This window comes from Misgurnus anguillicaudatus, chromosome 11 (assembly GCF_027580225.2).
Source record: "Misgurnus anguillicaudatus chromosome 11, ASM2758022v2, whole genome shotgun sequence".
Lineage (NCBI taxonomy): Eukaryota > Metazoa > Chordata > Actinopteri > Cypriniformes > Cobitidae > Misgurnus > Misgurnus anguillicaudatus.
The window spans coordinates 37652730-37678067 of record NC_073347.2 but is presented as its reverse complement, the minus strand read 5'-3'; positions in this window follow the sequence as shown (position 1 = coordinate 37678067).

Genomic DNA, 25338 nt, shown 5'->3' with positions numbered 1-25338 from the left:
AATCGACTGGGCCATCGTGCATTTATCACCGAATATAAAGCATTTGTGTGAGATGTTGGCTTTATCTGTAGCTTGGAAAAGTTTACTAAATTTGCAGCAGTTTTTTGCTGTGTGTTTTTCGTGACCAACATTCCTATATATATATATGAGGACATTCTCACTGCTTCAGCTCATTTGTTTATTACTGCAATGATTTATGACCCGATGTAGGACTGAGCCGAGCAGGATGAGAAATGCTGGACTACATACATATAGATGAATTTAGAGTAAATGTTCTTCTTACTTGATAACATGTAATTATAGTTGTAGAAATATCTAAGTGTTATCATTTTGGGAATATCTTGGTAAGGATGATAAAATGTCAAAAGAAACATTTCTCAGTTCTGCAGAAAGATCTTTTCTTTTCACAATCAGTATAAGATCATGAAAGCAGTGTCGTTTTCAGTTTAAAAGGATCAGGCCGAATGCTTAAAGGGAAATTCCGCCTTGAAATGATCCTAGGGTTAATAACAAACGTGTACCGAGTTCGACCGTTCACCGGAGTTTGTTTTCATGCTAGTCTAACGTGACCAGTGTTATTGCTAAACGCAAATTAGCATGTTATGGTAGCCTTCGGGGCATCAGTGCATTAAAAACGAAATCGCTATGTCTATACTACTAATAATGCTCAAAATAACCCCACACTTACACTGTAGCACAATGAGGGTCTCTATATGTAAACCGAAGCATTGAGAACTTTGCAAGTGTACAGGCAGTTTATTAAAAAGAAACACTTACCGTTCACGTCTGGATCACATATCCATGCGGGCGCCATCTTGGGAAAACTGAACTCTCGCGTGAAAGCACAACACCTGTTCCGGGCAACAACGTTTCACGCGAGAGTTTAGCGCGTTTCATGCTAATTTGCGTTTAGCAATAACACTGGTCACGTTAGACTAGCATGAAAACAAACTCCAGTGAACGGTCGAACTCGGTACACGTTTGTTATTAACCCTAGGATCATTTCAAGGCGGAATTTCCCTTTAAACCCTGTTTGTTTTAACTGTGCAATGACTGATTTCCTAACCCTAACTCTAACCCTAACTGTGATTTAATGATTAAGGACAGTCTGAGATTTTGGAGAAATTGAATTCTTTTGATCCTGCAGTAGATATGAATATGACGTGAGGTCACAGAAAACCTTTAGAGGAAAGATGTCAGAAGGGATGGGTTAGTTAGACGATTGGGTTATTCTCATCTGAACAGATCGTGATGACGCTTTAAGAACAATGGTTTGGCAAGGAAGGTCTTTTACTAACCTTGGTTTCTTGCATTAAAATACAGGGCCATTTCAACGCTGCTTAGAAATAAATAGAAATAAAACTCATTAAATTTGAAAATAAAATTGAACCGGTAAAGGTTATGAACTGGTTTTAAGGCAACATTTGCAAACATTTGAGGCATAAAGTCTAGGGAAAAGCCCATAGAGAGTCCATAAAAGCAACGGGACAAAATTGTTCAGCAACGTTTCTTTTACTGTTTATGGGTGATTCAGATTTCTCTTGGCACGGCTATAAGAAGACTTTCAATTGTCAGACAGGTCGCTCACGTCACATCTACGTCATTAAGCTCAGTTTGAGTCTGCGCAGTACGCTCGAGGAAGTGCGGGCTTTTAATTGACTTCACTTGTCTCCGTTGAATCCATTGGGGTCGCTGTGTCCATTTTGTTTACTGTCTATGACTATGACACGCAACTCCAGGAAATGTCTTAAGCATATATTCATATTACTGTTCTTCAAACCTCTTCAGGTATTTTCATGATAATAAAGAATATTTATAATGATTCACGAGTTCACACTTACACATAATATGAGAGGTTAAGGTTTAATGCGTATTTGGCGTGCTGTCCGGGGGAGGGCTTCGAGTTCGGACTTGGCCCGGACCCAGAGTACCCCCAACCCCCCCACCCCCCGTGTAGGTGTTTTTTTAGAACTAAGTTAAGGGCGATTTATAGTCGTGCGTAGGTTCTACGCCGTAGCTAAAGGGCGATTTATAGTGGTGCGTAGGTTCTACGCCGTAGCTACGGCGTAGGCTATCCGTAGCCTGTGCGTAGCTCTGCGTAGCCTGACGCGCACCTCACAAAAAATTTAACAGCGCGTCAGATCTACGCGGACCGCAAGCGCTGTGATTGGTCCACCAGAACCCCTCCCGTCAGGTAAAAAAAACTGCTTCATAGGTATTTCCGTTTGTGACGGTGAAAACAAAGATGGGGCAAGTTGAGGAGTGATTTAACTCAAACTGCATCAAAAGTCGCTGTTTATTTACTTCCATCATTGCTGGTCTTCTCAAATTATACACAACAAGTTGCTGTTTCTTCTTCGTTTGTGGGTTAACTTGCTAAGCTTCTTCTTCTTTCACGTTTGTGCTGCTACTGTGGTTGCACGCGTGGATACTGCCTACCAGCGGTCGCGCGTGTGTTTGCACGTCGACACGGACAACGACGCAAAAGTATAAATCAAAACCGATGCGGAACCTACGCCGTCGCTGCTACGCCGTAGGACCTACGCGCGACTATAACGAGCCCTTTAGAAGTGTGGGAAGGGGTGGGGGGGTGCTGCAAACTGTCAACAGATCGAGGTAAGAATGCTGAGTCTATGGGTGTTTTCACACTTAGTTCCTTTGAGCCATCCAAACGCTCTCAGAGCAGTTCAGGGTGCATATGTGAACAAACCAAGTGATCTCAGACCCCCCAAAAGGACCCAAAAGCGAACTGAACTCAGACCACGTCCGGAGGTGGTCTGAGTACGGTTCGCTTCTGGGTTCTTTTGTGGTTCGATTTCTTTTTGATATGTGAAATCAATGAGGTCCTGGTCCACTTCGCGTGTGGTTTTGACATTGTATCAAAATAAACTGCTGCACAGAAAGCTGGGGTCTGAGTTCTTATGAAGGTGTGATGTGAACAAGAAAGGGTCTGAGATCACTTCAGTTTGGAAGAGGACCAAAAAAAGAACTGGGTCCTCTTTTGAGTCCCACTATATTGTGAACACCAAAAGGACTGAGGTCACATTTGGCTAGTTCCTTTTCTGGTTCACTTTAAGTGAACTGGGTTTGGTTCTTTTAAAATAAACTATATGTGAAAATACCCTATATGTACCCTCATATGGTTGATTGCTGAGTGCTTCCACCTGTGTTTGATTATCTGAAAGTCTTCCTCCCGAACCTTGTTTATAAAACCTCATTTATGTGTGACGAGTGATGCTTTTTCAAATGCATGTTATAAACGACTTAAACTAACCGTGATCTCAGATCGATTAAGACTTGCTGATCAAAAGCCGTAGTAAATGAAATAGCTGTGAATAATATCTGCTGTTTGATTCAGTGTTATCAGTGGAAATTCGTCAAGCATCATTTCACAGCAGCAGTACAGTAATGTGCTCATATACAGTAATGATGAAAAATCTCTGTCTCGTTGTGTGATGATGATTCAGTAATGCATTCATTCATTTACACAGAAATCAGAGTAAAACTTACAACTGTCTCCATTTTATTTTTATCAGTGTTTCAGCATCATCCATCCATCCATCCATCCCTTTATTCCTTCATTTACCTCCACGAAAAGAAATAAATTCAGTTTTCTTTGCTTTGGTTGTTGTTTTCTCCCTCTTAGTAGCAGTCAGATGTTCATACTGTATTTCATGTTTTTGTTGAGAATTGTGTGTGTTAAATTGCATGAATTGACCTCTAGAAACCCTGCACATTTCTGAGAAAGGTCACATTTCACCCAAGCTTTTATGGTTAATGAAAATAATATGACAACATGACCTTTCAAATGTGTCACATTAAAGCCATTTTCATGCTTCAATGAAACGGCTCACAGCAGCGTGTGACAAAAAAATCTTTACTGTTTGTAGTACAACAACCAACTTTTAGTCCTAGAGAGAACTGGCAGCACATCGTATTCATGATGACCTTATAATTGCCTATGTAACGTAAAGCTAGAGAGCCACAAAGCAAAGAAAAATATCTAATGTCTTGTTTAAAATGTTATGTCTTGTAGTTTCTCTCAAGGTGAAATTTTTGTATAATGTAAATGTATAATGTAACCTAAAGCATCCTCATGTGCTGTCGAGATTGACTGATTTTATAAACTACACTGTGTGCAAAGATTTTGTAGATTTTGTTCTTCTGACCTTTATTAAAGAGCACCTATTTCATTGATAAAAACAAGGTTATTTTGTGTATTTGGTATTATACAATATGGTTTATGTTCAGTCCTTTAAGTGGTCCAAAAGAGGTGCCGGTACTCTTTTTTTTCTTTTTTGCTGACCTGACTCCTATATTGAAGGGGTTTTATATTCAGCAGTCAACAGACGACCATGTAAAAAATAATAAATCCTTTTATAATTTTGTGGATTAGCTTGAGCTAGAAATAGCTACTGAACATAAATAAAATGTGCAAAAGGTATGCAAGTAAAATTTCCAACTTGGTTAAATGCTAAAATTAGTTGTTCAAATAGAAAGAGCTTGAAAAAAACTTTAAAATGACACCAAGACCATGTCTATGAATTCAAGAATTACAAAATGCTGGCCATTTGAAACTCCAAAGTCCTCACTTTATTTTGTCCCATTGTTTTCCATTTTGCGGGTGGTAAAACTCCTGTGTGTATCGTTTAAATTCATTGAAATTTCGTTTACTTGTAGTTTAGCAATTAAAGTAAATATATATTACAATTTTTAATAAAATCCGAAGTTGCGTCGAGGGAAACCAAACTGACAGCCGCGACAGCGGAGATTGTCACGTACCTCCAAAAGGGTATTGGAAAAAGCTTGCGTCTGACCTGCAGCGATATCATTCTGGCTTGGTGGGATGTCAGCCAGCGAGTCCTCTGATTCTGACCTTGTTCTTTTACTACTCATAGTCTAAAACCAGGAGGGCATATTAAGTGTTCATTGTATTTTAACCGAGCAGCTGTGGTTGCGCGTTTCACACATAAACACACACCTCTCCACACCATGTTGACACTGACTGACAGCAGCAAAAGCGACGCATGCGCTTTTAACTTGTAAAACTCAAGGGTGTATGGGTAATGTAGTCTCTGCTCTCTGTGAGACGAATTAGGAAGCGTACGTTGTGAAGGGAGCTCTGAAAAACGACAGCGCAGATTTTTAAACAGATGTGCAAATACGCAAAAAGCAGGAGAGGTGGTGGTACGCTCAAGAGCTATATTTGGAAGTGGTGGTACTGAGTACCGGCGCATACCTGCCCACTTAAAGCACTGTTTATGGTTAAAAAACACACTCTTTTTCACATACTGTACATTTTTGTAGCTCTAGATTTCACTCTCTTCCTGAAACGCACCGATTTAAAATGCTCTGTGTCCCTGATTGACCAGCTAATGTGTACGTTGTGATTGGTCTGATACCTCTGACATCAGCTGGAAATGTGACGCTCCTATAAGTTAACTTACAGACTGTGAGTCCAAAGTAGGGATGAATTATCATAATGTCTGTCTTTACTACATCACCAATCCCAGGAAGTAAACTGTTGCCTACAATCTGTGTGTTTGTTGTAGTCCAAGAAAAGAGATTTACGTTGGACGTTATCATTTGCCTTGAGGTTTGTACCTTTTGGATATTGTTAACATGTACTTATACACACTTACATGCCAAAGGAAATGTAAAATCGTAGAACACTCATAATATTAATAGCAGCTACAATCAGTAAAAATTGAATTTCTTTTTTCTAAGACTAAAAAACATTTGTCCTAACATATTATATGAGCTGTTGCATCAACTGAATACACTGTCTGCTGTGTGACTTCAAACATGGTGTCTTAAAGGGACAATAAGTAGGATTTACCCCATCTAGTGGTGAAATTGTATTGCATTCAAACGAATAGTGCTCTCTGGCACCTCCCCTTTCCAAATGTGTGTTTGCAACTACGGTAGCCATTATGTAATCACTGATCTGATCTCCTTGTCCATTTCAGCTGATTCACGTGTTCTGAATGAAAACGCATTGTGGAAACATGTTGGTAGGCTAGTGCTTTTTGTCCCTCTCTGCGATTATAGTTTATTAATACGGCGGAAACGACATGGATGCCTCCTTGGACTTACCCCTTCAATGTAAGTAAAGAGAAGAAATTCTAAGCTTACAAAGACAAGGCAGATCACTGGCAGAGGTCATTTGACACCAACAAGGACATATTTATGAATATAGACATTGATTTTGATTAATAAAACACTTAAAACCTTACTTACTTATTCTGCATTTCTTATGTTACGTCCAATAAAGCAGTGTTTCCATTCTGACTAGAACACCTCATCACAAGCCTACACGTAAAATCTTCCCGCTGCAGTGTTTAAAGAATTGTGAATCTGATCAAATGTCCTTCAGAGACAACTTGATGTCACTTTTAATTGTGAGCAGCAGAATTTATGAAATGATGCCAGAGGAACAATAACATGATATCAGTAAATGTCACTCCAGTAAATCCTGTCATGAAACAGAAAGTGACAGACACTTCATTCACTGTTTGACATTTAAACAATTAGAGGAATCCCCGTCCTGTTAAATCAACTGATACATCGACAAATGTCACAGCTGTAACTCGGATAGCAGGCTCGGCACAGGCTCTCATTGGCTAAAAGAACCCTCAGGTTAAAATCTATCTGATTAAACAAACAAAGTAAAATCAATGTTAGGTTGTTGTTAGTTTGAGATCTGTACTCTTTGTTTGCTCAATCACAATATAACACTATCACAGACTTTCACATCATCACATATGACTGCATTACACATGCACATCACAGTTCCAACCAGAAGGTTTCTTCATGTGTTTAGTTCTGCGTTTAGCTGTTCTGAAACAAGAGAAATACACATCAAGGGTAAACGTGTCCACAAGCACAAACTAACACACGCACACAGTGCAAAGCTGTTTATCCATGATAATGGCAATCTTTCTGCTAAGGGCGACACTGTAAACATCATAAACTCACTTTCAGCTTTCCATCATGTAGGTTTGGCTTCTCCTTGAGAACTTTGCTGAATAGTCTGGAGGCTTGAAGGGAATTAATAGGAATTTATTTTAGCATTTAGCAATGAACCCCAATTTTCTTTCCATAAGATAGTAATCAAACCCTATTGGCAGTGCAGTACAGTATAGTGGGGTAAATGTGTTGTTTAGTCGCGTGGTTAATGAAAGGATTATGGCTAAACGGTTGATATTCTCTCTCTCTTTTTCTTTAGGATCTTCACTTTGAGTTCTGTTCTTCTTTGGCTTTATGTGATGTGCTTCGTGGGGTTCAGGTCACCAGGCCGAGTATCCCAGCAGCACTTCTCTTTCACCTCTTCTGCACTTTCTCTGTCTGTTAATCTTACAGGTAATATTATTGTATCATTTACCATTTCATCCATCTGCAATGTCAATAAATCATTTGTTTTGTACTGAGAAGCAGCCTATAAATGTATTGTGCCTGTTAATATAAATGTTACTCTTTTAATTGTACATCTCATGTCATGGGTACATCCCGGATCAGTGACCTCAGTCACAACCCGCCAGCCATGAGACTCGAACCGGCAAACAAAGTGGTGCTCTCTTTACCAGTTTCACCCAAATCTTGCTCACCACAGACGTATTTGTGATATATCTGTAATATCTAATTAGTCATATGTTTTAGAAATATTCACGTATTTAAAAGAGAAGCAAAAAAGCTCTGTGCGTTCCCTCTTGACTTTGCTGTTTGCTTGCACAAAAGGGATTCACCTGTCGCTCTCCAGATCAATGGAGGCGTCATCAGGGCTGAGTTATTGCTCACTTATATTTGGATTTGCTAAGGTGAGGTGCTCTAGCGGTTTAAAGGTGCTTCATCTCTTTCTCTCTCTCAGATTAAAATTTGCCTTTACTCTTTCTTACTTTGTGCTTTTACCCAGAATATACTTTGGTGTTAACGGCTTTAACGTCAACAGCTTTAACAGGTTTACAACATTTACTGCCCAACATACTGCAGGCTGTGATTAGGTGTTCATCCATATAATCATCCCTTTACCGCTTGTAAATACAGTCAAATCTGCTGGCAACATAAAGCCACTAGACGGACATAAAGAACTGTTTTACAGCAGCGGGAATATCAGACTTTTTACTCCCTGATAAACCCCAGGTGCTGCTCTCTGATCTACAACCAGAGAAATGTTTTGAGCCTTTAACAGCCAGAGATCATCTGATTGCCTCATTTTGTTAGGAAATCGTTTAGAATCCACAAATTGTACTCAATTTCTGGACAAGATTCAAAGATATAGTTTGGATTATTACGTATTGCATTATTGAATACCTCCATGTACTCCATCATCCTAGACTATGTTCATAATATCGTTTGGAATGGAGTACTGCTTATTATTACATTACTTAAGTAAGAAATAAATTTGATAAACCTCATGTAACTTCATCTACTTTATCCTTAACTAAATTTAAAAACTGTCATGCTTTTGTTGTTCTTTGATTTTTTTGTGTTTCTTTGTTTCTATTTCATGTAAAGTTGCTTTTTAAGTTTCATGGCTCCCAAATGTCCTTTTTGATGTTGTTAAGTTTTGAGTTCTCACCCAGGATGATCTCTTTTAACAGGCATACATAAAGAGAAACTGTGTGTTTGCGTGTGTGCGTGCGTGCGTGTGTGTACCGAGGGGCAAACTTCTGATCTCTCTGATAGAGCCAATAAAGAAGTGACTTAAACTGTAAATCATTGACTGGCCGATTGAGGCTCAAAAAGGGAGTCAATTCCCATAGACCCTCATGTTAAAATGCCAAACTTTACAGTAAAAAATAATATGTTTACAGCCTGCTACAAAAAGTGTTTTTGGTCTATATAGCTAATATTGCCCTTCATGACAACTGTGAGGGGGGTAAATTTTTCTTTTAAATTAAATCTGTTTAAATTATATTAAGACTTAAAGTTCTGCATAATTAAGGGCTTGGCCACTTGAGTGAGGGGTGAACTGCCACTACTAGGCGGGCGTGGCTTCAAAAATGCTCTTTACAAACCTATGGGTAACGTCACAGACACTATGTCCAAATTTTTTTTACAGTCTATGGTGTGTACATGCGTACGTGTGTGTGCATAATTAAATCTCTCTCTCTCTCTCTGTGCTAATGGACCTGTTTGTTAAATAAGGTACAAGTTACTAAAAAAAGTTTTTTTCAAACATGGGTCCAGCTGACGTATCATGGGTAGGCCTTACGTCTTATTTCTTTTTATGGGCACTTCCCCCTGCAAACCACGCCCACACGTCAATCAGCAGGAGACCAAGAACTATGAGGACGCAAGAAATTACAGGCATCACTTCACGTGACAGCTTTGTTTTATATCAAGAGACAATGGCACTAAAGGAGAAGTGTGTTTTTAGATGTAAGGAGAAGAAAGCCAACATTACGGAAACAATGGATATAGTTTTTTATCCGGAGTAGCAGTGGAGTTTTGTGTGTGTGTTTGTTTAACGCTGGATTTCGTTTAAAGTCCAAAACGGGTATTCAGTTGCATGCGGTAAGTAAGACTTCTGTGTTATGTTGGAAATCGGCACGTAAGTGCATATAATGTAAATTGCACAAACATGTAGTGAATCATAAGTTATACAGTTTTGTATACAGTGTTGCTTGGCTGGTAATTTGCTCCTCCCGTAGCTCGGGATTCCTTCTTCCGAATGTTTCCGTGCAATTTTTATAAATCTGATCAAACGAAAGACTCTTTGGAGATATGAGGGATGTAATACTACTGTATAGATACTCATGAATAACATCAGATATGCAGAAACAGAATGTGCTATGGGAGCTTTAAATTAAAGCCTGATTCCCTGCCGTGGGTCTGAGTGTGTTGTTTCCATCCAAACAAACGTGTGTTCATAAGTGCTAACCAGTGCATAGTGTTAACCAGCAGCTGCATCCTAGCAAATAGATCGCATAATTCCACCCGGCCTTCGCAAAGGGGATTCACCTGCCGCTTTCCAGATCGATGGAGGCGTCAGGTGGGCTGATTTATCGCTCACTTATATTTGGATTTGCTAAGCTGTAGGGGTGGGTGAGAGAGGAGGCCATTACTGTGGTCTGTCCTTCCTTCGGTGCCGAAAAGAAAATGAGCAGGCAGAGAAAATGAGAAATTCTGCATGATATAGGAGTTTGTTAAAAGTGAGGGACATTATTTGTAGTCCTGCAGGAGATGAGACACAGAGTTTGATGTGAACTCAAACCTCTCCTGGAGGAGCTCTAGTTCTGCACATTTTCCATACCTGTATCTCAAATGACATACTATGCACTACAGTATGTACTCACTCATCTAGTGTATACATTTTTGAAGAGTAGTATCGTTCCAAAGTAAACATTTAATGTTTTTTTTTACGGAAGTATAAGCAGTTTCCCAGATGAGGGCAAATGATGTCGCAAATTAAGTGTCCAGTTTAATTCAATTTTCATTTCAATTTTATTTATATAGCACTTCTCACAATTGTTTAATTGTTTCAGCACAGTTTTACATTAATAAATGCAGGGAAAAATCGGTGGACAACATAAGCAGCAGAGTACGGCGACTAAAATTAAAATGTACTAGCGAGCGTAGTAATAATGTAACATATAAAAGAGAGTTCTAAGTTAAGTCAATGTCAGCTGAATCCCCAGGGGTTTAAAAAAACCTCCTAGGAGAAAAACCTCCTGGCCTTTTAGTCAGGAAAAAAATCCTAGAAAAAAAAACCTTGAGAGAGAGATCGGGTCGCGACCCAGTACCAGGTTCGTTTACAAGTTGCCACCGGTTCCCAAGAACGTCCTGAAAAAATTTGTATAATAATAGCTAAATAATAGCTTGATTGGGTATTTTGTCCTTTAAGAGTCAACTTCAAATAACATCGATCATTTCCACTTTTGTACCGGCAGCTCTCTTTCTCTCTCTCTCTCTCTCTCTCTCTCTCCCTTCTCTCTCTCTCTCTCTCTCTCTCTCTCTCTCTCTTCAATTTAAAGAACTTTATTAACATGATTGTGTCACAATATTGCCAAAGCATTATACATAAAACAAGAAACATACAATAACACAATAATAACAAACATTAAGGTGCAATTAAGCTAAGGTGCTGGGTGATGGATGAAGTAGGCTACAAGTGCAAATAAATAAAATAGAATCAGAGGATATTTACAGTACAGACTTTGAAATATAAACATTTAAAGTATACAAATGTACATGTACGGAGGCACATGAGAGGTAGAATAAAAGTACTGTACAAGATCAGGGCTGTAGATTATTTCTGATGGTGTGTAACTGATAAATGAATTTAGCAGCAGCTGATGGGTGTCTGTCTTCCCCCAGTAACATCTCTCTCTCTCTCTCTTTCTCTCGCATTGGCGATCACATTGCTGTCATTAGAGTTTAACCCTCAGGGGTCCAATAACACGGCGCTACGTTTTGACGTGTCTCCTTATCATAGCAGAATCAACTGAAAATACTCCTCCATTAATCATCATACACTTACGTGTTTGACATCATTTGAAACTGTGAAGGGTCTTCTTTAATTTTTGTGTTTTTTTGCAGGGTGCACATTTAGACATTTCTGTCCCCGCCAGCTGTCTCTCAAAACACGTTACAAAAATCAATTGAAACTCCGCAAATATTTGTCACACAAACATGAAACACTTTTCGTTTAAAAGGAACCTAAACATTTAGACCTTCACGGCAGCAGGAACTGGGTCTGTTAGTCTCATTGTCCTAACAGGATACAAGATAAGGAAAGAGAAACAAAGTCCTATTACCATAGGGGCCATTCACATGTAATGCAAGTGTCATACAGTATTGTGGTTTAATATCTCTTCGGTTCCAGACAGGCTAACTATTGCGGCATAAGTTCATTACCCAGACGAGTTATGTGAATGCTTTGTTCCGGACAAGCTTACTATTGCGGGATATGTACATTTACTAGACAAATTATGTGAATGTTTTTTTTTAAAGAGAAATGTCTTTAGTTTACTTAAAAGTGATCAACTGTTGGCAAATAATTCCAGAGATAGGGGCTAAGTAGGAAAAGGATCTACCCCCTTTAGACATTTTTGATATTCTAGGGATAATTAAGTGACAAGAATTTGAATAGTTTATTCTTGAGATTATAAAAGCGTGGATAAGCTTTTCTGCATCTGGTGCAGATAGAGTATGACATATTTTTGAGATATTTCTAAGATGGAATAATGCTGTGCAGCAGACGTTGAAGATATGACTAGCGAAAGATAGGGTTAGATGTTCATGTGGTAATCTAGTGTTCGATGTACTATTGGGTAAAATGGTGGCTGCTTGCATAGCATCCTTAATAACCACAATTTTGTTGGTGAAGGAGTTCATAAGGTCGTTACTATTGTGTTGGAGTTTAGTACTGGTTTTTGTTAGTTCTTTGTTTCTAGTCCGTTTCGCAACTGTGCTAAAGAGGAAATGAGGGTTGTAATGATTTTCTTCAATAAACTTGCTGAGATAGGTAGATTTGGGTGTTTTTATAGCCTGTCTGTAGTGTTGAACACTCTTTTTTCATGCAGCGTTCCATACCTTTAACTTTGTGCTTCTCCAATTTCGCTCCATTTTTCTAGTTACCTTTTAAGGGCTGCAGTATGATGGTCATACCATGGTGCTGGTGTTTTTTCCATTATTCTCTTTGATCTAATGGGACCAACAGCTTCCAGCGTGCTAGAACAAATGTTCATATCTTCACAGTTATCTGCTACATGTTTCATTTGGGACAGGTCTGTGAGAGTAATAATAAAGCTCTCTTTAGTAGTGGAAATTATTGTTCTGCCGAATCGGTAGCATGGTGTGGACCGAGCGATCCTATCTAGAAGTACCATGTATGAGACAAGGCATCGGTCTGAGCGAGGTCATTAATATTGAGCCCAAGTGACAGAATTTAGTCTAATGTGTGTTCATGGGTATGCGTGGGCCCTGTCATGTTTTGTCTAATAAGGGGTAGGGCTGGTTCAAGTACAATTTTTTAATATATATCTTTTTATTGGAGAATCAAGGATTTTACAGGAAGTGAAACAGTTCTCCAGTTTCATTTTATCTTAAACAACTAAAACCTTAGACAACCCCCTGCCCCAAAAAAAGAACCCTCCCAACCCATTTATCCAGCCCTACCTGCCCCCCATATTTTGACAAAATTCTGGGAGAACAATCTTTTTTTCATTTTGTTTGTGTAATGACACGATAGTAGACGGAAGCAGTTGCAGGTGAAACACAATATTTATTTAAACAACACACAGGAATAAACGACTGAATGAGAGGCCAGGCAGGAAAATGTCCAGTGATGGTGGCAATGGTGGGGACAGACTACGGTGGTGAGTTGGTGACGGTGATGTTGATGGCAGGGTTGGTGGAGTGGTGAGCAGTGGTGAAAACCCAGCCTGAACACAGGAACATCCACACAAAGACGACAGCTACAACATACAATCCAACTCGATGACACGATAATCCAAACACGGTGACACAGTAATCCAAACAACACTGGAGGCAAACATAGAGTAAGGATCTGGCAGGGAACAGAGAGTTGAGTGAGTCTTTATGGAGAGCATGTATTGATGAGCAGCTGGAGCGAGACAATCAACACACAGGTGAACGGGATGAGGGTAACGAGCACATGGAAGAGAGGTGAGTAAACACACACACACAAAACATGACACGGAGGAAACAGTGGATTTCCTACCGTGACAGTACCCCCTCCCCTAGGACGTCACCTGACGTTCCCAGCCTGCTTTACCTGTTGATTAAATTCATCAATAAGGCGGTGATCCAATATGTCTCGGGCTGGAACCCACCTTCTCTCCTCTGGACCGTAACCTTCCCAATCCACCAAGTACTGAAATCCGCGTCCCCTCCATCTAGAGTCCAGAACACGATTGACCGAATATGTGGGTTCCCCATTAACGAGACGAGGCGGTGGGGGAACCGGGACAGGCGGATTAAGACGAGAGTAAACAACAGGTTTAATTTTGGAGACATGAAACGCAGAATGAATCCTCCTGTACGCAGGAGGGAGGTTAAGGCGCACTGTTACCGGATTAATGATCTTGGTAATAGCGAACGTGCCAATAAATTTGGGAGCAAGCTTATTTGATACGGAACGCATCGGAATGTTTTGGGTAGAAAGCACTTTTTGACCGACGACGTAGACGGGAGGCTTCGACCGGTGGCGATTGGCCTTGGCCTTGGTGCGCGACCTTGCCTGGAGCAAAGCTCTACGAGCTCTGGTCCAGGTACGGTGACACCTCTGGACTAGTGCGTGAGCGGAGGGGGCCAAAACCTCAGATTCCAGACTGGTTGGTAACCTAAACTACACTTAAAAGGAGACATGCCCATGGATGACACTGGCAACGAATTGTGTGCGTACTCCACAACTGAGAGCTGCTGGCTCCAGGACGAAGGATTCTTGGAGGCCAAACATCGCAACACCCTTTCGGCATCCTGATTGGCTCGCTCGGTTTGACCATTGCTCTGGGGATGGAACCCTGAAGAAAGACTAACAGTCGCTCCTAGCAATTTGCAAAACTCTCGCCAAAATTTGGACACGAACTGGGGACCTCTGTCAGAGACCACATCTGTCGGGAGGCCATGTATTCGGAGGCGTGGTCGATGACAGTTACCGCTGTTTCCTTGGCTGACGGTAATTTGGGCAAGGGAATAAAGTGAGTCGCCTTCGAGAATCGGTCCACTACGGTTAAAATCACCGTATTACCCTGGGAGGGTGGTAATAAAATCTAGCGAGATATAGGACCAGGGTCTCGAAGGGACTGACAGTGATAAAAGTAACCCATCCGGAGGTCGATTGGAAGTCTTACCAGTGGCGCAAACCGAGCAAGCCGAGACGAAATCGTGGACATCATGAATCATTGCTTGACTAGGAATCTAGTACGACTTACCCCTGGATGACAAGCCACACTGGAGCAATGACCCCACTGAAGGACAGCTGACCGCAACTCTTCTGGCACAAATAAACGGTTCGGTGGGCAGCGAGCCGGGGGCGTTACCCCTTCTAAGGCTGTTAAAACCTTCGATTCGATGACAATGATGGTCTCCGGCAAAATACGCTCGGGAGTGGCAGAACGATCGGAACGCTCAAAAAGACGGGATAAAGCATCGGGTTTGGTGTTTTTGGAACCCGGACGGTAAGAGAGTGTAAAATCGAAACGACCGAAAAACAGAGCCCACCGAGCCTGCCTGGAGTTAAGTCTTTTGGCAGTTCTAATGTATTCGAGATTCGTATGTTCTGTCCACACAATGAAAGGTACCCCCGACCCCTCAAGCCAGTGACGCCATTCCTCCAGTGCTAGCTTGACCGCCAACAACAACTTTCTATTGCCAATGTCATAGTTAACCTCCGCAGGGGATAAACGATGAGAGAAAAACGCGCAAGGATGAAACTTTCCGTCTGAGGATGCGCGCTGGAAAAGCACTGCTCCTACCCCCACCTCTGACGCATCGATCTCCACTATGAATTGACGTGAGCGATCAGGGGTGACAAGAATCGGAGCTGAAACAAAGCAGCTTTTCAGTTTGGCAAACGCAGCCTCGGCTGCGTCTGACCACCTGAACGTCAAACTAGGGGAGGTCAAGGCGGTCAGAGGTGCGGCTAGTTGGCTGAAATTGCGAATAAAACGCAGGTAAAAATTGGCGAACCCCAGAAATCTCTGCAGGGCCTTGCGAGACTCTGGGGCTGGCCAATCTACCACAGCCTTAATCTTGTCAGGATCCATGCGAACACCCTCAGTCGAAATGATGTGTCCTAGAAAAGAAACAGACTGTGCATGTAAAATGCATTTTTCCGCCTTGACAAAAAGCCCATTCTTTAGCAACCGCAGAAGCACTCAGCGTACGTGTTGCAAATGTTCCTGGAGAGACGAAGAAAAAATCAGTATGTCATCCAGGTAAACATATGTGAACTGATCTACCATGTCTCGCAACACGTCATAACCGAGTGCTTGGAAGACTGCTGGCGAGACTTCCGGTTTCACGCTGAACAGATCGTGCATCGGAGCTCCGTCGAGTTCTTCATCTAAAAGCCTTTTTTACTATCTTATTCCTATTTATATATTAAGTTTTACCTAGGAATACTTTACCGTGAGGATTATTGAGCAGTACTACCACGTGAAACTATTTATCACTAATAAACACCCACAGTGTTAGCATATAGCCCGCTAGCTTCAACAAACGCTGCCGACTGAAGCTAGCATTTTCCGATCTAATGGCGGATTCATCTGATATATGCTTTTCTGACCTGTCCTCGCCTGAGCGGGAAGCTGCGAAGGAGTTGATCGGTTTGAGCAGATCCAACGCGAGCTACAGCGCCCACTTCACCATGTCTCCGGACGTCCACAAGCGACCGAGGAATGCGACAAACGAGTGCTCCACGCGATGCAGCTTTACGGACCGTAAGCGAGTGAACGGAGACGCCATTGCCCAACATGAAAGCGATCGGGAAGCTGTGGAGGAGCCGCTGCCCGGCCTTCGCAGATTCAGCATGCCCAACATCACCCTGGACCCAGACGTTCGCAGGCGACTGAGGCGTACCACAACCAAACCCCCAACGCGATGCAGCTCCGCGGAGCGCGTTCGGGTAAACAAAGACGCCATCGCCCAGCATGAAAGCGGTAAGACTCCGCTTGTTATTGTAACATGTACTACTTGCTACATGTATAGTTTAGCTTCTGCCGTTAGCATATATGGGTTTACATGCACTAAGTGTATTGAAGTATTAAGATTAACTGAGAAGGTTGCTGAACTAGAATCGCGCATCCGAACGCTAGTTGAGGATAGCAAAACCGCTAATGTTACTGTTGTAAATACTGTATCGAGCGAAAAGACTAATGGCTCGGTTCCGACATCAGATGCTAATGTAAACATTACAAACAATGTATCGAGCGCACATAGTGTTCCGACATCAGATGCTAATGTAAACATTATAAATACTGTATCGAGCGCGCATAGTGTTTATCATAATACACATGGCTCGGTTCCGACATCAGAGTCAAGTCGGCGGTCTAACTGGGTGACTGTCAGGCGGCATAGTCATATACGGCGTCCATCTAAGACCCATAATGTTACGGTACTTTCTAACAGATTCGATCCCCTAAGGAATACACTAGCTGAAACACCTGTTAAAAGTGCCCTGGTCATTGGAGATTCTATACTCAGGAACACTAACATTGAGGCACCAAACACCCTAGTCGACTGTATACCGGGAGCCAGAACGTCTGACATTAGATCCAAACTTAAAGTGCTGGCTAATGCTAAACGGAAGTTTTCTAAGATTGTTATTCACGCCGGAACAAATGACACCAGACTCCGACAGTCGGAAATCACCAAAGATAATATTAAGGAGATGTGTGAAATTGCAAAAACAATGTCAGACAATGTAATATGCTCTGGTCCCCTCCCCGCCTACCGGGGAGATGAAACACATAGTAGATTAGTGTCTCTCAATGGCTGGATGTCAAAGTGGTGCCTTCAGCATAATGTAGGGTTTATAGACAATTGGAAGCATTTCTGGGGTAGACCATTTCTCCTAACCCGAGATGGCCTTCATCCGACATCAGAAGGAAGTGCTATACTCACCAGAAATCTGATTAATATTCTTAATTCTGATATAGTATGACTATCCAGGGCCCAGGTCAGGAAACAGACGGATCAGCTTAACTGTCCGTCTGTTAGCTGGCATGATATGTCTAGATCACATATATCCCAGTACTTCGAGTCGATCTTACCAGAATATCAACACATTTCAACTGTATCTGTTCCCCGAACAAGCAAATACAGAGCACCGCTTGCCACATCACGTACAAATTTGACCAACATAAAATTAGAAAACAATACATTACAAGATGAACCTCGAATGTTAAAATTCGGCCTTCTTAACATTAGATCGCTTACCAATAAAGAACCTATTGTTAATGAAATAATTAATGACCAAAACTTAGATGCACTCTGTTTAACAGAAACCTGGCTTAAAGCAGACGACTACATTAGTTTAAACGAATCCACCCCACAAGACTATTATTATAAACACGAACCTAGGTTAAAGGGGAGAGGGGGTGGTGTAGCTACAATATACAACAAAATTTTTAAAGTAAACCAAAAATCTGAACTAAAATTTAAATCATTTGAACTAATGTTGTTAAATATGGAAATAACTGATCGTAACCACAAACAGCTCTCTTTTGCCTTAGCTACAATCTATAGTCCTCCGGGCCACCATGCAGATTTCCTTAAAGAAATAGCAGATTTTCTGTCTGAGCTTGTAGTCACTGTAGATAAAGCTCTTATCGTTGGTGATTTTAATATTCATGTGGATAACCATAAAGATGCATTAGGACGTGCGTTTATGGATGTTCTAAATTCTCTCAATATTAGACAAAACGTGACAGGGCCAACGCATACTCGTAAGCACACATTAGACTTAATTCTGTCACTCGGGCTTAATATTAATGACATCAAAATATCACCTCAGAGTGATGCAGTTTCTGACCATTACCTTGTGTCATACACTGTACTTCTAGATAGGATCACTCAATCCACAACATGCTACAGATTAGCCAGAACAATAATTTCCACCACTAAAGATAGCTTTATTAGCACTCTTCCAGACCTGTCCCAAATTAAACATGCAGATAACTGTTATTATCTAGATATTGTAATAGAAAACATAAACATTGTCTGTTCTAACACTTTGGATGCCGTTGCTCCCATACGAAAAAAGAGAAACAAATAAAAACCGCCAGCTCCATGGTATGATCATCACACCGCAGCTCTTAAAAAGGCAACTAGGAAAATGGAAAGAAATTATAGAAGCACAAAATTAGAAGTATGGCGTGCAGCATGGAAAGATAGTGTTAAACACTACAGACAGGCTATTAAAACCGCCAGATCTACCTATCTTAGCAAGCTTATAAATGAGAATCATAATAACCCTCGTTTCCTCTTTAGCACCGTTGCAAAACTGACTAGAAACAAAGAACAAACAGAAACCAATAGTAAACTCCAACACAATAGTAACGACTTCATGAACTTCTTTTCTAACAAAATTACGGCTATAAGGGAAAACATCGTAGCTACACAGGCAGCCACCACTCTACCCGTTAGTTCACTTAACACTAGACTACCACACGAACATCTTGATTCATTTAAACCTACTACAATAGAAGAGCTCTCTAAACTAGTAACGTCATCCAAATCATCGTCCTGTATATTAGACCCCGTTCCCACAAAACTACTTAAAGAGGTATTTCCTGTAGTGTCAACCCCGGTTCTAAATATCTTTAACTCATCGCTAGAAATAGGATACGTTCCAACATCTTTCAAACTAGCAGTTATTAAACCGCTGATTAAAAAACCACAGCTTGATCAGGGAGAGCTTAATAACTTTAGACCAATCTCAAATCTCCCTTTTCTTTCGAAAATATTAGAAAAGGTAGTGGCAAGCCAGTTACGCACATTTTTGACAAATAATAGTACATATGAAAAGTTCCAATCAGGATTCAGGCCCCACCATAGCACAGAGACAGCGTTGCTTAGAGTTACAAATGACCTCCTATTAACATCCGATCGTGGTGAAATCTCAATTCTTATATTATTAGACCTTAGTGCAGCCTTTGACACAATAGATCATACAATCTTACTCAATAGACTAGAAAACTATGTTGGTATCAGTGGTCAGGCGCTAGCATGGTTTAGGTCGTATCTAACCAATCGCTATCACTTTGTTTATGTAAACGAGGAAGAGTCATATCACTCCCTGGTTAAATACGGTGTACCGCAGGGATCGGTTTTAGGTCCTATCCTGTTCTCGTTATACATGTTACCTCTAGGAGACATTATCAGGAAACATAACATAAGTTTTCACTGCTATGCGGATGATACCCAGCTTTACATCTCCTCACATCCCAGCGAAACACACACGTTTTCTAAGCTAACAGACTGCCTTAGCGATGTTAGTGACTGGATGGCACATAACTTTCTTAAGCTGAACTCCAATAAGACAGAGATACTTATTATTGAACCGAATCGCTACAAACATAATATGTCAGATTACACGTTGCACATAGATGGCTGCACTGTGGTGCCATCTTCCACGGTAAGGAACTTAGGTGTGATGTTCGACAGCAACTTATCCTTCGATAGTCATATCGCCAACGTCTGCCGTACAGCTTTCTTCCACCTTAGAAATATCTCGAAAATACGCCATATACTGTCTACATCTGACGCAGAGAAGCTTATCCATGCTTTTATGACCTCTAGAATAGACTATTGTAACTCGCTACTCGGGGGATGCCATGCAAATCAAGTAAACAAGCTTCAGCTAGTTCAAAACGCTTCCGCAAGGGTACTTACTCGATCTAAAAAGTACGACCACATAAGCCCAATTCTGGCATCTTTACACTGGCTACCAGTTAAATATCGCATACAATTTAAAATATCACTACTCACCTACAAAGCTTTAAATGGCCTAGCACCCTCATATCTTAGAGAATTACTATCAGAATACAATCCATCACGCACACTACGGTCACAAAATTCTGGTCTCTTGATTATCCCTAGACTATCAAAAGTGTCTAAAAGTGGAAGGTCATTTTCCTACTTAGCCCCTAAGCTCTGGAATGATTTACCAACCGATGTCCGAGAATCAGACACAGTCGATAATTTTAAATCTAGACTTAAAACTTTTCTCTTCAACAAAGCATTCGCATAATTTGTCTAGTAAAAGTACTTAACTCGAAATAGTTATTTGTACCGAACAAAGCACTCGCGGTCATAAAACAGACCAACCAAATAAATAAATAAAAACCTTATCTTAACGTATAGTCGGATTGCGATTTTGGAACTTTCGTGTTCTTGTGAATAGTATGCCATACAAACCCGTTTGCCACTGAACCTGCATTAACGACGACAGTGGGGCATCCGGCCTTAGTCAAACGGGTTGGCACGTACGGTGGGGTTGGGCTTTTCGCGGTTTCTTGATATTGAGAATACTATGCCATACAGACCCGTTTGCCACTGAACCTGCATTAACGACGACAGTGGGGCTTCCAGCCTTAGTCAAACGGGTTGGCACGTATGGTCGGGTTGCGATTTTGGCGCTTTGTTGTGTAGTGTGAATAGTATGCCATACAGACCCGTTTGCCACTGAACCTGCATTAACGACGACAGTGGGGCCTCCAGCCTTAGTCAAACGGGTTGGCACGTATGGTCAGGTTGCGATGTTGGCGTTTTCTCGTGATCTTGTAAATAGCATGCAATATAGACCCGTTTGCCACTGAACCTGCATTAACGACGACAGTGGGGTTACAGGCCTTAGTCAAACGGGTCGACAGGTTTCATTTTCTCTTTCTCTTAAAAATCAGAAGGTGACCCTTAGTTACCATATATACCGTCGCAGTGGGCCCCCAATTTGCAAAATCCTCAACTGTGGATAATATAATTATGCCGCAATAGTTAGTCTGTCTGAAACTAAGCTGATTAAACCACATCACTGTGTGACACTTGCATTACATGTGAACGGCCCCTACGCTAATATGATTTTGTTTTTCTCTCCCGGTCCTGTCCTCGACCCTGAGGACAATGGGACAAACAGACCCAGTTCCGGTAGATGTGAAAGTCGACTCACCTCTGATCTACTGGTCGTCCATCACTGTGATGCCCAGCTGATGCCTGACCAACGACCACCGGCAGAACCCGCTTAAACTCCGCTTAATCCCCGCTTAATCTCCTTATCCGTTTATATGTGTTTATATACATATATATCTCCCAAGGGTTTTTCCCTCCTAGGACTTTTTATTTTTTTTCCTCGGCTAAACAACCCGGGGTTTTTGTTTTTTTTCTCCTAGGGGGTTTTTTACCCCGGGGAGGTAGCCTGCTTGGGCTTAATTTAGCTTCTTCTCCTAGACGTTACATTAGTAATACGCTCGTTCATAATGTCGAGTCATAGCCTCAGCAAATTTGACAGCTTATGCTATTGTGTATTATGTTGTGCTATCTGTCATTTTTCTGTGCTTTTACTGCTTCTATTAATGTAAAGCTGCTTTGAAACAATTGAGTATTGTGAAAAGCGCTATATAAATAAAATTGAATTGAATTGAATTGAAAGGCATGACGCAGTACTCAAAATGGCCTCTAGGGGTGTTAAATGCAGTCTTCCATTCATCCCCCTCCCTAATGCGGACCAAATGATAAGCGTTACGTAAGTCCAATTTAGTGAAAAGGGACGCTCCCTGCAACCTCTCGAAGGCTGAAGACATCAACGGCAAAGGATAAGTATTCTTTACCGTGATGTTGTTCAACCCTCGGTAGTCAATACAAGGCCGCAAGGATCCGTCCTTCTTACCCACAAAAAAGAACCCCGCCCCTGCTGGAGAAGAGGAAGGCCGAATGAACCCCGTTGCTAGAGAATCAGAAATGTATTTCTCCATGGCCTCCATCTCTGGAACAGACAGAGAGTATAACTTGCCTTTAGGCAGAATCGTACCTGGCAATAAGTCTATGGCACAGTCATAGGGATGATGAGGAGGGAGAGAATCAGCCCAAGACTTACTGAACACCTCCTTCAGGTCGTGGTACTCCGCGGGCATGTTAGACAAATCCACTGCTTCCCCCTGAAACACAGACTCAGAAACAGTAAGACAGGCAGAGACAAGACAAGACTTATGACACTCCTCGCTCCAGCTGGTGACAGACCCCACAGTGCGACAGTAATTTGGTTCACCGGAATACTTCTCGGGTATAGGCAGTCGTGGCTCGAGCGGAAAACTACCTCCTGGAGGTGAAGATGGTGTGGGCGGCGTGGGTGGCGCAGTTGTTAGCGGTGGGTGTTGAGATCGCTGGGAGAGCTCGGACACTTTCGCCACCATTGCATGGACGGCCTTACGCATCTCTTCGATGGATTTATCTTTTTGCCCAGATCCTCTAAATAGTGCATTCAGTGTTATGGGTTAAATCCATGGAGTTTTATTCTTCATCGGAATGACAACATGAATGTTTAATTCCAGTGATCCATCACCTTCTGAAAGATATAAAATGCTCAGCTTCTTTGTCTTGTTTTAGCGCTTAATCTTTTAACTTCATCGTAGAAATAAATGATTGATGTTCCTGTATACCAACTCTACACCACCCAACACACACACACATACACACACACATGCACGCGCACACACACACACACACACACACACACACACACACACACACACACACACACACACCTCTTTCTTTAAAATAAAAAACAAAAAAATCAACTTTATTTTCCAATCATGATCCAATTTCTCAGTAATAGGATTTTGGTTTTCCTTCAAGGACACACGTAATTGTTTTTTATTTTCTGCTCTGAGCTTTGTGTTTACTGTAGTTCAGCCTCTGAATGTGTGTGAGCATGATGGACGTCTGTCCTGTAATCTGGAGTACTACTACTAATCTTTCTCTATAGATCTTTAGCTGTAAATGAGAGCATGAATTTATGGCTTCATTATATCATTGTGGGCATTGTCGATTGCTAGTTGTTTATAAGCTCATTACTGTATGTGTGTGCGTTCACAGGTTCCTGAATCTTCAGTGCCGTTCTGATGTGAACATTCTGGGTCAGAGACTGATGAGATCTTTCCTCCAAGATTTAAATATAGTACATTTGAAAGGCTGAAATACAATTTCATTGACTTGTTAGAAGAGAAAAGTTGTATATTGTTGTATGAATGATATGTTTGCTTTGTAAGGACTAAATTATGAGTGTGCTTTCATCTAGGTCTAGTTTCAGTATACAGTACAGATTCAGTCATTGAAACCATACTTTACTCAAATATCACAAGTACAGTATCAGAGTACGTAATCATGTCGGGTGTATAGACGTCTGCCGCTTGGGCTTTATTTGTTGGTAGCCGCCCGTAGCATCATGGGTAATCTGCTAGATTTGGACCACATTGCTTTTATAAGTAATTCCCTAATGTCTCTTGAGACTCAACAGTCATGTTTATGTGGCTTATTTACAGGATGGGTTTAGGATGCTGCGGCGAGCCCCATCTTTACTCTCCATGAATAATTCCAGAGAGGTTTTCATTCGATTAATCTCTGGCATGTTCAGCAGTCGTCTGCATTAATAAAAGAGCCTCATAGCTTTAAACTTTAGAGGACGTTACTGTGACGTGCATTAAGTGGCATTATTATATTGCTAAACTTTAATGTCAGTCTGTGCTGCTTACAGTGAAATGTGCATTAATGTTGGAGGAGATGCAGGCGGGTGTGAGACTGCGCAGCCTCGTAAGCATTTGAACTCCCGTGTCTTTTGGTGGTCATCTGTCAAACTTCATTTGTACTTGTCTTGAGAAACTTCACTGATTAGATTTTTTAAACTTCATCTTAGGTGCAGTGCAGCGATTAGTAAATAAGCGTCTTATCACTTCTGTTCACTTCAGCACTGTTGTTTTATAAAAACATATTTGCATAAAGAAAATAATTATTCTGTGTTTTGCTATTTACGTAACCATTGGTGTCTTTAAACTGTATAATACTTATAAAAGTTATTGAAGACAAGTGGGGTAGATGATTTTGTTCATTTGCCAGCTGTGGCCTTTATAGCGTTGTGCGTTGCATCTGTCCATGTATTCTCTGAACCCATGACCCTGCGGTAGGGGAGACCGGGGCTGGTTGTCTCACGGGTTGGTTGTCACACTGCTTATTCCAGACATACTACATGGCACTGTGGTACAAGTTGATATCAATTTGTTACCCTTTAATAGCTTACTCATTTGCACTTGAAATTTTGCTGAGCAGACATAAAACTTTGAGGTTAGGAGACAATTTTTTATTTTTATGGGTCAGAGTAAATGTTCATGTTGGTGTTATTTTTGTGTTGAGATCTTGTAGGATATTAGACTTTCCAAAACAAAACACTCATTAAAAAGCTAAAAGTAGTAGCTTTATTTTGAGTCATCTTTTAGCGATCAAGTTAAAGCCGTGTGGCAGCTAACTTAGCATGTTTGTCAAGAAGTCAGTTGGGGATGGTTGTCACATAGCTTGCGGGGTTGGTTGTCACATGTGAGTATTGGACATGTAGACCTTTTAAGACCGTTTGTCTGATTGTTTGTTTGTTTTTGTTTGCTGGTAAAATAAAATAAAGCATTAAATAAAGAGGTTTTAACACTAAAAATGATTTCATTTTATTTCTCAACACAGTAGACAATGGGCTTTATGCCCAGCTGCACTACTTCCTGAACTTCGGCCGGCTTCTTGTTTCCTGTCTGCCATTGTTGGACGGGCTGATTAATCCAGGTGTGCCTGACCTCAGTAATCCCAACAACAATAATCAGGCGCACCTGGATGAAT